Here is a 20,741-nt window from a genome sequence, read left to right on the forward strand (position 1 = left end):
TAACTGGTTCAAACATTGTAGGTGGCAAGCAACTATTATTTATTTTCTTGATCAAAATAATTCAAAGGGTATTTTCACAACACATTAACAGAAGTTTGCAGGAAATCGATGAAAACTTTATTTTACGCAAAAAACATTTAAAATATTCAACCTATATTTTCAGTACTTTGCACCGACTTTATATAAGCATTGATATCTAAGAATTATAAGAATTATTTTCTTTATATGTTTGAAATGCAAACAAACTATTCCAGTTTTGGACTTCAGTCACATGACTAGTTCAGTGATTTTTTTATATCACTCTTCCTTTTCTAGATCTAACTTTTATTTGATTTGTGTTTTTCTGTCTTCCTTCCTCTGTACTTCCTTCCACTACGGAGTTAACTAATCCTGGGTTCATTAGGATATGACCCACCGACCTAGTTAAATTATACATGTTAAATTTCACCACATATATTTTTGTCCGATTCTGCTTAGACTTAAAATTATAAATTAAAGTTTGTACCAAAATGCAGATTTTATTTTAAATCAGACGACGATGAAAATATTTTAATAAAATTATCTTCTGCCGTTTGATATTGAAAAATAAAGAATATAATACGCTTCTAAATATAAGTCTATCAGAAGTATAGTAGAACTACTAAAAGAATTCAATGGATATTGCAACAAATAAAAACACAAAAAGGTTTTATTACCATAATAGTCTGGTTATTTTCTTCGCTTGAAGTAATGCATAGTGATGCATTTTCTACTCTACAACTGTGAAACTAACTAGTAAAATAAAAGATGTATTATTTTTCAAGAAAAAATGAAATTACTTATTGGTAGATAAATCCAGTAATTTTAACTGTAACCTACATATTTAAAAGATGTAAATATTTTACAATCTAAAATATTAAAAGTTGTTTAAGGAAGATGTGCGGTCACATTAGTTTTATGTCATGCAAGTATGTTATTTAAAATTATCCATAATTTAAAATTTAGTATTTGTGTATTAATAGTTTTAAAATGACTTTTAATGCGATATTAATACGTTGGAAGGCTAATTTCTGTAGATCAAACTACCATTCTACATTCGTGACGAAATTACGTCTCCGGGTTTTTATTTACAATAGTTTTAGAATAAATAAAAACTGGTAGCGAAAAAAAATATAAATTAAAACTTGAGATTAGATATCAACTTTTCAAGTAAAAGTAATTGTGTAGTCCTTATTAACTTTCTCATGAGAGTTAACAAGCAATTAACATTAAACATATATTCTTTTCATGTATTTCTTGTTATTTCTTTTAAATAAAAAACGTACATTTTTATCGTAGGTTTATTAATCTAAAAAAATTATGTTTACGTAGATTCTTTTTTTTAAAGAGATGTTTTACATAAACTATTATATTAGTTATTTATAACCTTAACACTTACTTAAAATGCAACACTTTTTAATGATTTGTCTGAATAAAAGCAATGAAAGTGGTTTTATTATGATTATAATAAAGGTAGTTTATAAACAAATACTCAATTATACAATTTACTATTTTTATTACGAAAAACTGGTTATGCGGCAATGAAAAAACGAAGTGGTTTTAATTCCAGTTGATTTTTTAGAGTTATTTTACTTTTGATTTTAATATATATATATAATTATTGTAATTTATTTAAAATTTATAAACATAAACCTTTCAACTTATTTTTCATCTTTAATTCACTAGTTTTCTTTGATAATATGAAATTATATTAAGTAAAAGGCGTAAAAAAAGCCGTGTTATATTGTTTGTAGAGGTGAAAGCAGAAAAATAACAGAATGATAACCGCAGACGTCTGCCTCCCCACCTACCGTTGCCGTCTTCAAGATGACGTTAGAAGCATGTCGACAAATTTCGATATGCTCCAGATTAGATCTGCCTTGTTTTTGTCACTGAATACGTTCATGATTCCAGCAGAGAAGAGTGGAGGAAATAAGCAGAAGAAAACGAATAGGAAGAAAGGGGGAGAAAAATAGATGATCATTGTGAAGAATAAAAACGCTCCAGTTTTTCTGAGTATAAAGTATCTTATCAGTAAAACTGTTCAGTAGTACGGACCGAAACAGTCGTAATAGCAACATGTACATCACAGCCGGTGCTTATATTTTAGTGTCTGCATTACTGTGCTCTGCAGTCGCTGATACTACAGTTAAACCAGTGGACACGACGAATGATGATATTAACAGCGTCGATTTCAAACATCAAAACCCCACTGATGTTGCAAAACAGGTAACTTTTAAATAAATATAAATTTTTATCGAAATGAAAACATATATTTGTATATTAATATACAATTTCGAAAAAATTAATTATCGCAACAAGAAAATGCTTGACTTTTAAGGATTCCTTTTCATACTTTACTCGTAGTATTATATGATTACTGCATATCTCTCACTTCTAAAATGGTTGATTTCTAAAACGCTGTTGTTTATACGTATATGATTTAGTTTATTCGAGCTTCACATTACGCCAAGATGATAAAAATCTTCTAGAATACCTAATGTACAAGTATGTTTTATGTAGGCTAATGGTTAATTTTATAATTAAGTGCAGTAAATTAAAAGGGACTATTCTGAATTCAGAAAATAAGTTCTTTCTATACAGTAAACGTTTTTGTTTATTATTTTAGGAACTATCTTAAAAGGTTTTGAAATTTAAATTCATTAAAATTATTTGTTTCCTTTTATTTAAAATCGATTTGAAATAAGAGGTTATTCAAGGTATTAAAAGGTTCAATATTTATTCAGTTTAGTAAAATTCAGTAGGAAGGTTATGTAATACAAAATTATAATTCATATTATCAATGCAAAATCAGTTCTATTATTAAATATTTCAGTGCAACGTACATGAAATGATTATTTTAGTACAAGTCCAATTCTACATAATCTACCTATAACATATAATTAGTCATTTTTCACTGCCCTGTAAAAATCTGTTTATATTACTTGGGTACTCCGCTGATAGTTTAATACTGAAATAATGATTTTAATTTAATTAGAACATAAAATACAAAATATGTAACAGATTATTTTACTGTAGTTTGGACAAAGTCAACACAAAAATAATACCGTTAAAACAAGTAGATATTTATTACGCTTTGTGTAGCACACAAGCTGTAAAAACAGAATTAATGTTTCGAATAAATTTCATGTAAGTGAGAAGAATCACAAATCTTCTATCAAATATATCTTTATTTTATAAGTTAGGATTATTTCAGTACTAGAGATATAAAACATGAATTAAAATTATTTATTTATTTAAAAAAAGAAACCATTACTTAGGCTTACTTTAGATTCACTTCAGTTTCAGTGAAAATTAATTATCCATTTTGACTCTCTTAACAACAATAACCGGCTAATATTTAATAAATACACTCAACTATTTTGTTCTATGTGAATTAATTAGTTGAAAATATCTTATCATTTTTCGTTAATCTTTTTCAGCATTTATATAAAGAACAGAACTTAAATGGTAGATTATATTGAACCTCAATTTTTTGGTAAAAAAATAAATAATTTTGATAAATTGTATTTTCTGTTTATTTTAGGCGTTAAATGTCAACTTTATAAATAAATGAAAAAGAAGAATATTTATTAACAATTAACTTTTTTCTTTTTTTTTTACTCTCAAAGTATTATATAGAGTTGTATTAAATCTATAAACTTCTTTTATAACAAATAATAATACATGATTAGTGTAAAATAAAAATTATACATTATGATTTGAATATAAAATATAATTCTGCCACAAGGCCAGTAAAAATTGTTCACCAGAGGATGCTTAGATTAAAGATTTAGGCGAAGTATATTCAATTTAGAGATTTATGAATTATAAAACTTTTGTCTTTCAGTTACTAGAAATGTATTTATTTATTTTTTTCATTTCATATAAAATTAGAAAACGTTTTAACATTTTTTTTGTTTTGTTTGTTTCTGTTTCGAATTACAATAACACTGAATTGGTTTTAATAAAACTTGCACCATGAATATATTTCATCTCTGACTGAAGACTATTAAGCACCTATGCCTATTGTGTCTTAAAATGTCATAGAAATGTCGAAATCGGTCCTTATGATTATTTTTTTTTAATGTTTGAGGGAATAAATGCAACAAAACATTTTTCGGCATAACATTTTTTTTTTAATTTTTTGATTAAAAAGTGCTGGCTTCTTCACAATTAAATTGATACTAGAAGTCCATTTCCTCGGCAATTTAATATATTAATGCATTAAAAGTTGTCGACTATAACCGAACACCCAAGACTTGTTTCAACATATACCTTTCAAAACAAATTTCGTCAAAGAAAATCACCTGTGTATAGAATTAGGATAAATTGTAAAAAAATGTTTATTCGAAAGCACTTTAACCTCCTATCTGTATTCCTAGGAATAATTTTAGAATACCTATGACGGGGATCTTAAATACAATAAAAACTTTAAAAATTGTATCCAGTGTGTAGAAACACGTTATGAGTAGATTTATTAAAATAATGTATATATATATATATATATATATGAAAATTTTCATGTATATTTTAAAACATTTGCTGTTAACTCACTGATCATAAGACACTCGTCGGTTGTGTAAAGGGTCAATTTTTTTTTTTTTTAATTTAATGCGCAAAAATGATTTTTACAAGTTTTAAGAAGTACCTACCGAAAACAAACAAAAAAGAGGATGTAATTATCATTCAAAAGAAGAGTATACATTTTTCTTTTAAATTATATCATTTCTAAAGAAAGATTTCATTTAAAAAACGTAGATGTACTTTATACTTATAAAAAACCAAAAACTAATTCAACCAATCAGAATACACTTTAATATAAAATAAAAATTAATATGTATCTACAATTCAAACGATAGTTTAATAAGATTAAAATGAAACAGAATTTTTTATTTACATCTCAAAGAATATTACCAACTCTGTATGCTAGTTTGTATTGTTTTGCACTGTCGCATAACTTTACATTAAGTATAAAAAACGTTACAAGAAACGTACCTCTAATAATACTCTATATTTTTTCTGTTTAGTCCCCGGAACCACCATAAGGTATACAGAGGATGAATCTTGTAATCTTGTGCAGTCTCAGGTTGATCATTCCTGAGATGTGCGGTTAATTGAAAACCCAACCACTACAGAACACCCGTATCCACGATCTAGTATTCAAATCCATATAAAAGTAAATGTCTTTACTAGGATTTGAACCTTAGAACTCTCGACTTCGAAATCAGCTGATTTTGATTTAACCGATGACGAGTTAACCACTAGACCAACCCGGTGGGCACCAGTAATAATACTAATATTACATTATCAAACGGTGTGAAATATCCATACTTAATACCTGATACACGCCAACGATTAAAAAGTGCTGGCTTCTTCACAATTTAATTGATACTGGAAGTCCACTTCCTCGGTAATTTAATATTATTAAGGCGTTAAAAGTTGTCGACTACAGCCAAACACCCAAGACTTGTTTCAGCATATACCTTTCAATCAAAGTATAATTACAATTGTTATTAATTGTAATTAGCCTATAAAGGTCAGTTAAATATGCAAGATGCTTTTAGGGGGTTAGATCGGATCGTTTATTACCTATTTGAAGAAAAAAATCAGAAAAAGTAAATATGTACAGGTATTGGTAGCAAGGTATACATGGAAAGCACATGGTTGGAAATTATGACAGTATTATTTAAAATTTAGAAAAAATAAATATATAAATGGTCTAAATGCATTTAAATTAGGATATAAATTCAACTTAAATTTAATAACTTGTGTATTTTTGTTTTTCGTTAATTATGATACCTTTTTTAGGAATATTCTGATTTTATGGTTATAATCTGTACACTTTTAACACATTTTTTTTTGTTTTGTCACATAATGTTGACTTTGAATGAAAACGTAGATTTTTTAATAAATCAACTATTACAGTTTTGGCTAAAAAAAGTGTTCCGTACTATATATATTTGATAAGGATAGTATAATGTGTGCTCTAAATGCCCTAATATTAACGGTTTTAGGTGACTCGAGGTGAATCTCAACTCACCTCCAAAAATGGCAAAGCTCTTTTTAAGTACTTGTGTGTCAGATGCCAGGCTTAAGAGGGAAAGTTAGAATTGAAGGGGTTTCTTATTTCCTCCTGATCAGACCGGATATACTATTGGAAAATAACACAAGTCCCCAGAAATACTAGTGATACCTTTACTTCTATTCACAAAGTAACTGGATGTATGGTTAACATCACTCTCAGAGTAAGTAATTTTGGCTAGTCTCAGGTGCTTTAGGAATTTCAAAGCGGTAAATACGACCGGTACAGTGTAAATCGACAGATTTATGTACATATCTCTGTTCTAAAACCATGATTACACCGCTTCAGCTCAAAAAAATAATATTAAAAATCAACCGGTTTAAATCTAAACTCGATAAAGCATATGATGAATAATCTGAAAGAGTTTTATTAACCGCATTGCCAAATACTAATTTACTATATCACACTAAACGTTTATTCTACTTTTACAATTTTATTTTTATTAGGTTTTTACAGTTACCACTTACGTAAATTTAGTAGTTTTTATGTGTTTAATATCAATTCAACAGGATCAACCGATTTTGTCCCAATAATATAACAAACAGCAAATATAACTTGTCGCAGTGTAATATGCGTATTTGAGAGAGATTATGAATTTAAAGTGTAAAATAAGGATAAAGAAACAACTCAGGAAAATGTGATGTTTACGCTCTACAACTCCAATAAGTATTATAAAATTACAAAAGATAAATAGTATAATTTTCAGCTATGCATTAAATTTGTAATTTCATTGAGCTATTGTATGAATATTTTATATTAGATGCAATAATCGAACTTAACCGTAACTGATTTACTCTACATAAATATAAACGCTCCATCATTCATGGCATTCGCCTATAAATTAAAAATTAAATATACAATGTTTGTCATTATATAGGGATATTAGGTATAAGGTCTTGCGAATTAAAATAACGAAAAATAATTCAACAATCCACGTTATCCACACAACATTCAGAATTGCAAATAATTTTTTTAAGAACTATAATGTTATAATTTTAATTTTTATGATGAATTCATAATTAATATCAGTGAAAATCTGTTTATACCGTTGAAAAGAAGCTTTTAGAACTAGATGGATCATTAATTATAAATATGTTTTGAAGATTATAAAAATATTCGGTGGATATAAAAACTTCGTCAAATTTTTTTTCAATCCGTTTCACTAGTCCTGGTAACAAAATTAAGTGTAATAGTAAAAAACAATTGAGGTTTTTTTTCAAGACTGATGAATATTATCTTACTTACATTAATGAGTAATAGATAAAGCGAGGAAAATAAATATTAAGCGAGGAATTTAATAGTGGGCTCACGTAATACAAGTAGTAAACTTAACGGCTTGGAAGATTTTGAAATTATATTTATTACATTAATTATTTTAAGCGTATAAACTTACTATTAGGAAAAATATAAAGTTATCTTTTATACTTACACAACATATCTCACAGTCATTCAACTTTCATGAAACATAAATTTACATTTTAAAAATAGTCCATATACTTAAAAAAATTTCATATATTGTAAGGAAAACTTGAAAAATTAGTAGTAATGTCTATAACTTCATCCAAAAATCAATCGTGTAAATCCTTAACTATCTTTTTTTTGCAGATATGGGAGAAACGATGTGGGCGCCAGTACAATATAGGATGCTTAAAAATGGATCTTGTAAAATTAATTGACCGCCTTGACGAGAACACAAATTTTCAAATACTTCCAGGAGTCTCCATTGTAAGGTCAGCATCCAGTGGAATAGGAATGCCCACAGAAATGCTTCTAGGCAAGCCGGACTCATTTCTGGATAACTACTTGGTATCAAAATTCACCAACTATCTCAGCACTCTTACCATTAACGTCAAGATACTGGATCCAGCGTTGGTTAGTACTGCAAAAAGCTTTGGAGAAGGAATATTTGGAGCCGACCCAGAAACCACTGGAACAGGTAAACAAAATTTCAAATTTAGACTTCGAAAGATTTTTAAAAGCTTAATGAATGTTACTATTAGTGCAAGAAAATCAACCTGTTCATGAGCTACAGTAATAGCTTAAATATCTCTTTTAGTAATATAAAGGATATATCATCGCAACTTTCACGTACTTATAATAGAAGGTTATATTGTTATTCTAATTTACTGTTATTCTTATTCTTCACTATTACTGTTAATGATTCAGGATTTCATAGTCCCCAAGGGGATCCCTCCCCGGGACTCGGGTCTTGACTCCTCCCTAAAAAACCTCTGGTCCAGATGATCGTCATCACAGCTGAGAGCTTCGCATTTCGTACATGAAGTTCCCAGCTGATCATCGGAGTCAGCACACCAGGACATACCGGCCCTCATAGCTGGGGCTGTCCAACACCACCCGCTAGAGACCCCCTTCTCCGTTCCTCATCATCTTTGGCTCGAAGCACCATCCAGGAAAAGAGGCTGAATGCATTCCAGCAAGCTGAAGAAGCAATGATGTAAGGTAGCAGGGACGCAGGTGTCAAGCCAGTAATCCCCGCACGAGCCCTTTGTTCCTCCCATTTAGGACACTGAAACAGGGTGTGTTCAACGATGTCACATTCAGTGCAGTACATGCAATTGGGGGTATTATGTCTCCCAATACGATGAAGATAACTGCCAAAATTGCCATGACCTGAGAATATCTGCGTAGTGTAATAGTCAAGGTCGCTGTGTTTTCTCAAAGACCACAATCGAAGGTCCAGAATGAAGACTTTCGTCCAGGCTGCCGTTTTCCCGGCCAGCCACCGATCTTGCCAGACGTTAAAAGTCGAGTCTAGTACCAATGCAGCCGGCGTACCTGTCCGCCCGTTTCTTTACCAATAGATCGATGGGGGGAACACCCGTTGACGCAAGAAGGATCATACGAGGTGGTCCGATATGCGGCAATGATTCCCAGCAACGAACGTCTGTGCACACTCCAAAACCTGGTAAGGTTCGTTTTGGAATCATCAACATTGAGCCCCAAACCGGAGCACCGTACAAAATAATAGATGCAACAGCAGACATAATGACTCTCCATTTCGATGCTCGAGACTCCAACTGCGGTCTACGTAGAGTAATGTAAAATTATCCAAAAAAATAATATATCTATTGTAATAAAAAGTAATATTATTACCGTACAAAAACACAAAGCAATAAATCATTAAATTAAGAAATGAGAGTGGAAAACAAACTTACATAAACTTGATATTCTATATTTTTATCTTTTCGATCGGTAATTCAATATTAGAAGATAACCAGTAAATTAAAATAATTATTCATAAAATGTGTTACTTTTGGTCGTATTTCCATAATAAGATTCATCACCAACTGTAGACACGATGTTTATATGCATCTTACGTAACTGACTGGAATAACCCAATATTACTCAATATAAAATCGCCATGACACGATAATACATAAGCAATTATTACCATAAAACTTTGTGAAATTTGTTAAATTCTGAAATTAAACGATTTATTACATACTACTATTATTCTGACAATTATTCAAAAAGAAGGTGTGTTATAATTGTCTTTGTTTATCATATTATCGGTTTATCAATTAATCGGTTCTATATGAACGTTTACTAAGCATGAATGTGTGTACGTTGTTCTACTGACTTACGTATGTTATTAAAGGCTTTTATATAAGGACATTTAGAAAAAGAATTTATTATTAATGGAACTTTTTTTAGTAGTTAGAATAATGGTAACGGTATAATAAATGGAATCTTAATCCGTTCCATACCCAAAACTGCGGTGTAACACGTCACGATATAACAAGCTGATAATTTTCTCTTAAAATTGTTCGCTTTAATAATTTTTAAGTTATAACTTATATAAAATTATAATTTTAAAACTAGCCTGTAGTGAAAACTACTGCTTCTATTCCAAGGAGTAATAAAAACCTGTTACGACATCTGATAATGATTAGATAATTCTACACACTGCAAAAATAATTCTTTAAAATGCCTGTAATTCATGCATAAACTTGACTCGTCTCTAAAAATATTTTTTTTATAATATCTAGGCACATTTTTTATTCACTATATCAATATATTTTCGTTATATTCTCTATAGCTTGAGATTAAACCAGGTTTAAATGAAGTAAAATGAATACCTTACTGGAAAGAATTCATTTACCACCATTTCTCCAAAGTTTATTGCATTTTGTAAAGAATTACAGATTGCATCACTATTGTAGGTTTAATTCAAACATTTATATGCTTAAATAAAAATAAGTAAATAGAAACATAATGAAAATAAAGAATTTATAATTAAATAAGCGAATCGTATTCGAGCACCAATCAATTTATATGGAACAGCCACTTCTATAAATTTCACTCAGCAGTACTATTTAATATAATTTATTCTTCTTATTTCTTGAGGAAAAAGAACTTAATTTGAAATAATTTTTATGGTTAACAGTTATTATCCAAAAAAAAATTGTGTCAATATTTAGTGGGAAAGGAAGATCAACAAAGAAAAATATTATTTAATATATCCACAATTTCTGGTATTTTCATGATTCTTTTAACCTGAGTCGAAGCAGTTTATATAAGACTTTTTCCACAAAAGAAAAAGGTCCACAGATTTGTTGCTTTACACCAACTATCCCAGTCTTTGTTATGGCTACGATAAACATTTAAAGATTCTGAAGATCTGACTAGTGCTAGTCAGAATTTCTTTATTGGAGAATAATGATAATCATTGTACAGTTATTTCCTGTAGTGAACAGCCATTTTTAAGACTAAATATCACTTTTCCTTGATGGATTTGGTAGCCGAATATTTATCTCAGTGAAGAAGACAACGGGAAAGCATTTCATTCCTCACTTTCCTCAGAAGATCGGGATGGGATATCGTTATTTTCAAAATATAATTGTTTCATTTTCGGCAATAACTAGTTACTCAAGTCAAATATCCTGCAAACATTAAATTTACGATAATGTACTAAATACATTTTTTAACATTTAAATGTCTAGGTAAATTACTTTAACGAAAAAAAAATTACTGAACAGCACAACTGAATTTTCCACTTCATTTTTATCAACAAGCGTTGAATTAGTTATGGATTAGTAATGAATGTTAGAACATTTTTAAGCATTGGCTGTATGAAGTATATCTATCTACCTATAGAGTGTATTATCTTTTACGGTGGGATGGTTTTTTATTTATTCTTAAAATCTTTAATATCTTTTTCTGCAGCCAGGCGAAAAAATAGGTTTGGTCAGACGATGGCAGTCGCCGGAATGATGTCTGGAGCAACACTTTTAGCGATGGGGATGAGCGCCTTAGCTGCCATGGCCGGTAAAGCTCTGATGACATCTTTACTTTCCCTCATGTTATCTGCTATATCTGCATTGAAAGGCCACGGTGACGGTCACAAAAGCACAACTTACGAAATAGTGACTAGACCAGTCGTCACACATGCACATTCACACTCCTCCGAGGTAAATTTTAAAGAATTATATTTCATTATTTTAAAATTATGTTGGATAAGAATTATTTAGTGTCATAATAAAACCATAAAAAAATAAATAAAATACTACAATACATTTAATAAACGAAGAAAATAAAGCAGTAAATAAATGTCGATATGTACGAGTAGAGTAAATAGTTATACTATATATAAATGCAATAATAATAATAATAAATGTAAAATAATCATCTCATCAAACATTTTGTTAGGCAGTATTTTGATATCGCAATTCGCGCTATAGCGTGAAAAATTATAAATAGCTACAATTATATCAGATTAAAAAAAAAAAACGTTTTGCGCTATATAAAGATGCTTGAAGAAAGTTACTACACGGGTAATATGTTTAAATCTGACAGCACATTATCTGATAGAATATTAGCGTAAAATCAACTGGTACACAGTGATCACGTTATCCCTCATATTCTAAACAATCTTAGATAGTGAATATGATCTCGGAAAATAATAAAATTCTTTGTATGAAACACCTTTTTTTTTTGTAAATTAGCTAGATCACTTTAACAAAAGTCATGTGAATGAGGATAAAAGTAAGAAATTTACAACCTAATAATGGAAATGAGATTGAATCACGATATGGCGATAAAGTTAGATTTAAATTACCTACTTCTTAGGTTTTTTGGAAAACTTTTTGAAAGTAAGGTGGTAAAAAATAGATTTTAACAAAACAATCATGGCTATTTCTTTTAAACAAGTTGTATTACAGCCTAGGATTTGATTATTATGTTTTATTTTATCATTGAGTACTAATAACTGAACCTTAAACCGGTCATAACTTTTAATTATTGAACTACTTAAAAATGATAATTTTATATCATAATTAAAAAGAGGAGATAAATAAGAATGATTGCTAATGGAAAACAAAGTAAGTTATACTTGCAGTTCCTCGTCAATACTAACAATATTTGTCAGTACTAAGTAACAGCACCCCCTTACACCAAGCTTAATCTAAATGCAGAAACAAAAGGACAAAAACAGTTATTTAAATAATTCTACAGACAATAGAATAATATACTTTTGAAATTTGTTATTTTAAAACTGATTTTCCGAATTGTTTTTAATGAAATTACATCGGTAAAATCGTTCGCCTTATTTATAACTAATCGAGTATGCCTTACTTTATAACTAATTTATTCTATTATATAAACTGCAGTGCGAAAAATAATAATGAATTCAATAATCTTATTTCTTATTCATTGTCGAGTAATTGGTCGTGTGAACTGGATAGTTCACTTTCATTTCTAAATCGAATAAAATTACAAAAATGATTTTCATTTTCTTAACATATCCTGTGCACCAACAAATATCCATGAAATTAAATGTAATTAGGCCTAAATATCTATCAAGGTCACTGAAGTTTATGTAATTGCATAACAGATTGATCAAAGCATTGTTGCATAGTATTTTAGGATTTAGGGCATAAAAGGAAATTCTTCATTGAAAATATAAAATGCAGTTTTGCAGTAAATAAAAGTTCCAATGAATGTGATTAAAGTGAAGATATTATATTTTTTTGTTCTATTCCTTGTAAATTAATATCCGTAAAAATCAGTAATAAACGCAAATGATCTGCAGAAATCCTAGATCACGTACGGTAAGAAAAACGTTTTTCTTTCACCTTACAGCAGTAGTCAATGATAATTGATACGTGTTTGACGTGCACAATGAATGGTGAAGCCTGGATATAAAATTGTACATCTCATCATTATAAAAAGGGAAAAAATTACTATTAGCGGCTTTAAACCTACAAGTTTTCTGTATAGAATACTATTTCAAAAAGCGTTTTTCTCATCATGGCACAGCAAAAAAATAATTAAATTTTCGTTCTTTCTTTATCGGTTATGTCTAAATTCATGTAGTCAAGAGTTTAAATAAAGTAAATCTTCACAACCAAAAGAACATTCTTTCTTAGTTTGGTGGGATTTTATCAAAGTTCCGTTCTAGTTCAAAACTTCAGAAGTTTAATTCTAGTAAAAATAAAAATTTCTTTCCGTTGCGGGACATATTGTGAAATAATTACAACAGCGATGTACTTGTAGTAATTAAAAAAGAGTAAAGGCTTCAAGAGATATAACAATATACGAAAGAATTTATGTAACAGATTGAAATAAAAAAGAGATGTGAAGAACAGGTTTTCATAGTGTGGGTGGTTTAGTAATTCTTTCCTATTCACCAGAGGAATTACAGTCATTTTCATTCTGAAAATCCAGTCAGACTGCTTTGTGAAAATAGCTTACTATATGTTTAGTGAATATTAAATAAGTATACATAAACTCAAAATTAAAATAGTAGTTTTTCATGTCACATATTTATAATATTTCTTGCTGCTATAATGACAGATCCAAAAGAAAAATATTTTAACAAATTGTTTGGATGTATTTTGATAGAAAAATCAAGATAAGCCTTTACGAAAGCCATTTTCTTGCACTTCGGCCGGAACAACAGATAAAAAGTGAAAATAAGGAATAAATGAGAAATATCGTTTTAATAGCTAAAATGGTAAGGTTACCGGGCAAAACGAAATATTTTTCGGTTCGATTTCAGGTGTAAGAATGAAATAAATATATTCAAATTTTATTTACCTACTTCTATAGTGAAAATCATTTGAAAAGTATTTTTTTTGGTGAATTTATCATTATTATTATTATTATTATTATTATTATTATTATTATTATTATTATAACCTTTAGCTTGAATTTTATTAAAATTGTATAATTTCAGGTCCAGCATTTGACCGGTCATGGAGGTCATACTGCTCACGATGGCGGATACGGATACGCTAGGAGTATGGCTTCAACCCCCGTCCAACCAGTAGTCCAGGACGAAATTTATCAGAAATATACTAAATCAATTCCCGATGCTGAAGGCGACAGAATGGCTTACAGGGCGCATGAACCTCTTCCTTCCTACGCTTCCTTACCCACAGTTTCTTAATCACCCTATTCTCCTGTACCTTCTTATGCCTATTAAAAAAAAAAAAAAAAAAAACAAAACTTAAAACACAACAATTTGGTAAAGCACCAATTAGTTTGTAATGTCTGCAAGTTCTCGGCTGATGCAGTGAATCATGTACAAGACAACCAAACGTATCTTAATATTTTCAGCTGTAAGCTATAAGCTACAAGACCAAAGAAGAATTATTTAACAGGCTACTGAATTTAACTTTTATTTGCGTTAAACATTTTAGTATGTCAGAAGCAATACAATACTGAATATATGAAAAAGATGGACACGACTTACAGTTTTACAATATTATTTATGAAAAATAAAATGTTTCTTTATAGATTTAAAATCTACACTTAACTTACAACTGAAAATTATTGTAAAATGTTAAAAATTTATTTCATAAAATAAAAATTTTATATCTCCAAATTCTTTGTTAATATATAAATATAACCAATGAAATAGATTTGTTTGTATTTGGATATACATCATAATTACAAAAATATGTATGTAAAAAAATAAATAGCTACACGTATTTATTATTTTTAAGAGAAGTATAACCTTAGAAGTGTCACACATTGTTAATTGTTTTTTACATACTAGTTGTTATTTCAGATTTAATTGACAAATTTCATAGATGTTTTATTTCGAAATGGATTGTTTAGATTGAAAATTAAATGTTTTAAATATAAAAAAGTTTTAAACTGTATTACGTAAAGATATTAAATAAAAGTTTATAGGAAAATAGACATATTTAACAAGGTAACAGTACTTGAAAATATTAATCTGCATTCAGTTAATCAAAAGACATTTGCAGATCACTATTGTACAATTTAACTGGATTTTGTGAATTATAGTAGTTAAATAGGCAATTCAAAATAAGTATATAAATTACAGGAATCAACGGAATTAAAATTAAAATACAATGTATAAAAAATTATATTTATTTATTTGTAACTTTAAGGGTAATAAATTATTCAAATATTTAATAGTTTAATTCTGTATGATTATTTTTGATCCTCTTTCTTATGATTCAATTTTATTTTATTTTGCAATACATGTAAAAAACATATGGTAAATGTTTAATAATATTTTTATACTTTGAAAGTGAGGATACTATAGAATAGAGGTTAGCTATTAATCATGTAGTTTACACGCTAATTCTTTAACGGTTCATACGGTTATAATGAGAATTTCTACAAAACACTATTTCATTAATACTAGTTGAGCTCTAATGACGAAAAAAATCCCCAAAATTTACCCAGTTTTCTCAAACTGTATCAATATAAGCATCAAATCATGTAGGATTTCCTACATGATTCGATGCTTATATTGATTTATGAGTTAATATGAGTTCATATTTTATTAATTTATAACTCATATTCTTATAACAGACTGTGAGCGTAAATATACAGTTCACCTGTTTTTCTAGTTGAGAAAAAAACTTTCTATTAATAGACTGAATGAAGTTTTGATTTATTTCTTGTATTTCAAGACATATCAGTAAAAAACTTCAGCTTGACTCTATACCAATACATACAAAATAGTACCCTTGCAGCTTAGCCCGCGCTATATGGTTATTTGCGTTTCCCGTAGCAGTTAATCTTTTTATTTTATGTTTCTTATTCAAGTAACCGGAGGCAGGTGCAGCCAGTCACACATACAGTAATAATGGCAATGGCTGTGTTGATTGACTCACAGGCCGTATTCCTTTGTACCCAATAAAAGAATCGAAATTAAAAATTTCGAAAATGGTTTTAAATATTTATCTGAAGAGTATTTTCAACCCGAAATCTGCTGTTTATCTTGTTTACTACAGTCAGGATAGGTAAAATTTACAGTCATTGTTCAAAATTTTTTACTTTTCTTCAGGCTCTTTCAAGGTCGAATTTCAAAGATCTAGAAATTGGTTTATTCACATGAAGATTACACTCATCAAAAATTAGGTTGATTTCTTCGTTTATTACCGAGAAATTAAAAAAAAAAATAGTGGGTTTCAAAAAAAAATTCAAAACTCCATTTTAACTCTTGAACTCGGAATTTCATAAAATATAGAAATCTGTTTTTAAATATTCACATGAAGATTATGCACAAAAAACAATAATCTGATATCTTCATTTGTTTCTGAGAATTTAAAAAAAAATAGTAAATTTCATTGTTTCTGCATTTTACCTCTTTAAACTCGGAATTTCAAAAAATCCTTTCTTAGTGTGCAGTTACACCGTAAGAACAAGTATAAAAAATCTATTTATCTTCAGTAGATTTACTTGGCGTTGATTATGAATCACTCACGACATGTTGTTTTTAATTTCAATAAGACCTCTATTGAAAATACGTCTACTGAAAAATATCTTGGGAGCGGCTCGCTGTAAGAAAGAAGCATGAGAATTTAGCAGCTTGACACCTGGCGGCCCGAATGAGAAGTGTAGCACTGTAACGGATTATTTATTATTTACAAGTTTTAATAAATAATTTTTCATATTTAGATAACATTTATAAATAACCCTGATCTGTTAGATCGATATTGTACCTGATACAAGTAAAAGTTAACCTTCATCCTACTAACAAATATCCCGTTTGAATTTTGAAAATCGAACGATTGTTTTAAGAGATATTATAACAGCACCCCATTGAATCTCCAAAAACAGCGCCCCAGGATATCTTGTTTGTTACCACTTGATAGTGATGATTAATCTAGCCTCCCACGAGGTGTTCGCATTCACTCTAGCCTCACACTCAGTCCCCATGGGAAGCCCATTATTGTTAAACAGGTTGTGTAAATTTATTTTATATTTTTATATTTTATTTAAAGTAAATTTAATTCTATTATTTTTGTAATATTATACATTCGACTGATTCGAATCATTCGGTTCAAACCCAGCTTACACAGTGATAGAGACTCTCGGTTCACAGTTCATTAATTCAATTCATTAAAGTTTGTGCTTCATATACTACATATACGTAGTACTATATGAAAAAAAAAAATAGGTAGTAAAAAAATCGTAGTAAAAAAAATGTATATATATATTTTTTTTTTTACCGTGATTTTTCGAGACGAAATATATTCAAAACCCTTCTCAGTTATGCCAAGAAACATGGATAAAAATTTGGTTGCGATTGATTGAGTAGTTTTTTGTTTATCTCGTAAAAAAAAAACCCTCTTCCTCTTTATATAGTAGTACACATCTTGAGTTCAGGGCTTTTTTATTATCATTTCAATTGTTTTGTCTATAGTTGCCAGCAAAATTGTTGTGACCGATAAGACGTGAGGCAAAAGCCAATTATAATTATAAATACATAATAGTAATGCATAAAAAAGCAGTCATACGATGCTGAACTTACGAAGGAAAGTGAAGTACGAAGTGGTCTCATTTGTTTCTTCATATTGTATATTCTATTGTTGCCTTTCAGCTATCTACCAAAATACAGGTGATATTCAACCCTTCAATGCAATTGTCACTTCATTATCACCTTAGGAACTTGCTCTGTAATGAAAAGCATTACTCACACAGAAAGCAACTTTGAACGGTTCCACATGTCCATGAGGTTCTTTACGACCGTCAAAACCACAAAATAAAATCTGAAATGTACGCAGAAAGAACTAAACTAATTGATATCTTCTATTGTTATACAATGTTTCAATTTATATAAAGTAATGAGTTACTTTACATATTTTAAGCGATCCTATGAGAACAAGTAGCTTAAATTATGATTTAATATGACCTTTATGACAAGAATACAATGTCCTATGTCCTCTATAAATGGGGAGTATTACTTGTCATATTATTTTAATGACGGATTCGAAGAGCTAAATAATATTGGATTTAAAAAATTCTTCCATTTTTTATCTAGCTGCTTCTTATTGTAACAAACATATAGTATTTTCACTCTGTTAAAAATTTCACAAAATTCAAACTTCATTTATACATGTAGATCGATAGGAAAATGAAATTAACAGTTTGCCCGAGTTCTGTTACTTTTCTTCATATTCGTCTTCTTCCCATTATTATTATTTTTATTTTATGAACTGTAAGAGACAAAAATACATTTAAAAAATGTAGCATTTTTTAAATAATGAAGAATAATATTTACCGTTTACATTTTTTTCGGTAAAGCTTTACTAGTTTAATAATTCTATTTTTTTAATTTTTTTTTTAAATATTTTAATACCGAAAATTCTTACCATTTTTTATTATAAATAATCAGTTACTATGAAAAGGTAATAAAGAACTCAAATAGATATAGGTCATCTTGATTAAAATAACTGTGAATTAATGTTTTGACAAATAAAATTGGAAAAATACGTTTATGTGATTTTTTTATTATTTCTTATCTAAACTCATAGTATAGTTTGTTATAACACATTTGATATAATTCAATAGCTTTATACTTTGATAATTTACGGAGATATGATCATTCCAATGAATTTCAGCTAACAACACAAATTACTTCGTTCTATTTATAAGTATGAATTGTTCTCACAACAAAAGCAGCAGAAGCTGTCAGTTTTCGGAACGTTGTGCGTGCAACTATTTCATAATAATTTACTCTATTTTGATCTGCCCTCAACATTCCATATTTTCATATTTCATATATATATATATGTACAGTCATATACACTATCAGTAAAAAAAATTATATATATTTTTATGAGCAATAATATAATAACGAATAATTTTAAATGAAAAATAGTTTAATAACTTTGGTAATAACTTATTTTACTATGAAAACTTTATTCATATGGTTATAACACAACTATCAAGTTTCAAAGTAAGAAACATTTTAACCAAATTTTATTAAAGCTTTTTTTATATTTTTAAACTACTCATAAAAGAATATTTTATGGCGAGTAATTCAATAATAAAACAATTAATTACTGATATCGTCCAATGTGACAGTTCCAAAATTTATTACACACGTATTGAATTATTTATTTATTACACACGTTAATGATTATTTGTAATCAATAAAATCGCATTCATCAATGTTCCAAAAGAAAAAAAATATTTCTTAAAATACTCAATAAATGCAGTTTAAAATTAATATAAGTTGTCTAAAATATGTAGAATTATAGTATTTAGGGGTAGTCACTTTAAAACAAGATCCTATTTCAGTAATTCTAATTCAATTATTACAATTCAGAAGTCTACATACAAAACCTTGGTACTGATAATCACAATATATCAGTAAATTCCTTTTTAATAGCTCTCCTAAGAAAGATGTCAAGAAAGAATGGAATAAAAAAATTATCTGAGCTAATGAATCAGCCGCTAACAGTACTCATAAAAAAAGTAATATTCTTTTTCTTCGTAAGAAGGGGTGGAAAAATTTTATACTCTTCTGCTTGACTTGTTGGATCTTATAATAATTTTTATAACCGAATTCTTTTTAACTGTTATATTATCAGAAGAGCATTTATACTCATGTTTTAGAAAATTTGGCAACGTGAATAAAATTATAAGCAATGAAGGTTATAGACATTCAGAGAAAATTGAACCACAGAGCAACAGATTCGAAAGTAATTAATTATGCTGATCACTTCACAACCGGTCGGCCACATACCATCCTGCAGAAAATCGGTATTTTACACAAATATTTCTACTTACCTCTCGTGTCCCAGGGCGATCATAATTCTATTAAATTTAGCCGAAATTCCGTTATTAATTCAGAATAAAACCTGACGATGATGTGTGAACAATTCATTAAAGAAATAGAGATTTTCCATTCTTTTTTCGATAAAATATTCTTTCTTTTCTGAGGTGAATCGCTGCTGTTGGTTGGAGGAAGCCAATCTTATAAGAAATATACGCTATGAGAAAATGTAAAACAACAAACTTTTTGTCGGCAAATGAATAATATTATTAGAAATGTAATAAAGTTTTGCAACAATAAACTAATATTTTAGATAGATATAATTTATAACTGAACAATATTTATCGAGTCAATGAAGACGATTTAAACTAAAATTAAGAATAATAAGAAATTATCATCATTCTAATGTGAACCTATCCTTGATTTCAGTTTTCCTTCTTTTTTTTTTGGAGTAGAAAGGTACAATTAGATAAATAATGTACTGCATTACTTAGTGAAAAAAATCTCTACATTTTAATCCATAAAAAATTCAGGATACCAGTTTAAAGAAAGTAAAGAAAATATTTAACCTACAATTTAAAGTATTGAACAAAGGAATTTACTTTTGAAAACAAGTGAAATTTTTAT

Source organism: Lycorma delicatula, chromosome 1 (genome assembly GCF_047948215.1).
Source record: "Lycorma delicatula isolate Av1 chromosome 1, ASM4794821v1, whole genome shotgun sequence".
Taxonomy (NCBI): domain Eukaryota; kingdom Metazoa; phylum Arthropoda; class Insecta; order Hemiptera; family Fulgoridae; genus Lycorma; species Lycorma delicatula.